The following is a 1,177-nucleotide window of genomic DNA, read 5'->3' as shown; positions in this document are numbered from 1 at the left end:
TGATCTCATTACCTTTCATTCTCCGCTGATACCCTGTGTTACTGTTGACCCAGAAAATCATACCTCCCTGCCTCTTTCTCAATTAGTCATTTAATCCTGTCATCACAGGGATTCCCGATTTGTCAAACAAACAAACACCCGTTTTTTTTCTGTGTTTTCGTTTCAGTTGGAACGGCACATTTCAGCCACCCCTCCACACTACGAACCCTCATCACACACACACACACACACGCGCGCGCGCGCGCGCGCGCACGCACACAATGATGTACTCACACAGATCAACGGAAGTGAAAGCAGTCCCTCTGATCACAGGAAGTGGCAACAGGACAGGACGCATTACGCATGACATTGCAAGTACAAACATTTTCTGACCAATGTAGGTTTTCTTGGTACTTATCCAGCCAATTTAGTTCCTCTCCAGCCAGCTTGTCAGACAGAACAGGGAACAGAAAAGTCATTTTGATAAAAATGTAAAACAATAGAATCACCAGGGAACAGAACAATGGAAAAACAATAGAATCAAGAGGAACCAAAATCGCGGAAAACATGAAGAATCAACTGGGACTGAAATCGTGGAAAAATAATAATAATCAAAACCGGGGAGACACAACAGAAATGAACAGGATGTTAACAGATCAGTGGTGGAAGTAAATAAGTTATCGACAAGAAACAGAACCGTGGAAATACGACAGACAACAGTAAAAAAAAAAAACAACAAAAAACTTGGAATGCAGCCCTCTCTACATCTGAATATCGTACAGTGGTTTTTAGCCGGCTGTTCTCTCAATTCCTCTTCATCCATTTAAAATCAAGAAGTTGAAAACGAAAGAGTCTTCTGAGAAAAAGAAATCGTTGAAAGTTTCAACGACGGAAGAACGACGGATGAGAGTTACAGTGCCACTGCCAGTTTCAAAGAGGTGCCACAGAGTACGCCAACTGGACCTTGAGAGTTCAGTTCAATTCAGTTCAATCCGGAGGCGTCAGTGCGTTCGGACAGTTCCATACAGGGTACACCACACCTGCTATACAGAGGCCTTGGGAGACGTTTGAGGAAATCACGATTCGGAAGGGGAAGTCACGTGTTCTGACCGTCAACGAAAGAGAGGGGAGAAAGTGTTGTGTCGTTCTGTTCGGGAGTCATCGGCTTGTCGACTGGCACCGCCAGAACATCATTATT

At 44.2% G+C, this 1,177-nt stretch overlaps 1 protein-coding gene across 1 annotated transcript in view; it reads left to right on the top strand.

The window, feature by feature from the left end:
• Window positions 1-370: 370 nt before the first annotated feature.
• Window positions 371-1,177, top strand: part of LOC143281051 (uncharacterized) — a 27,702-nt gene continuing 26,895 nt past the window's right edge. Inside the window, exon 1 of the mRNA XM_076585981.1 lies at window positions 371-1,177. This exon is cut by the window's right edge and continues 82 nt beyond it. The gene's annotated coding sequence lies outside the window, so the exon portion shown is untranslated.

The sequence above is a fragment of the Babylonia areolata genome, chromosome 1, assembly GCF_041734735.1.
Source record: "Babylonia areolata isolate BAREFJ2019XMU chromosome 1, ASM4173473v1, whole genome shotgun sequence".
Classification (NCBI taxonomy): Eukaryota; Metazoa; Mollusca; class Gastropoda; order Neogastropoda; family Buccinidae; genus Babylonia; species Babylonia areolata.
The sequence above is the reverse complement of the archived record's forward strand: the minus strand, read 5'-3'. Positions and strand labels throughout refer to the sequence as shown.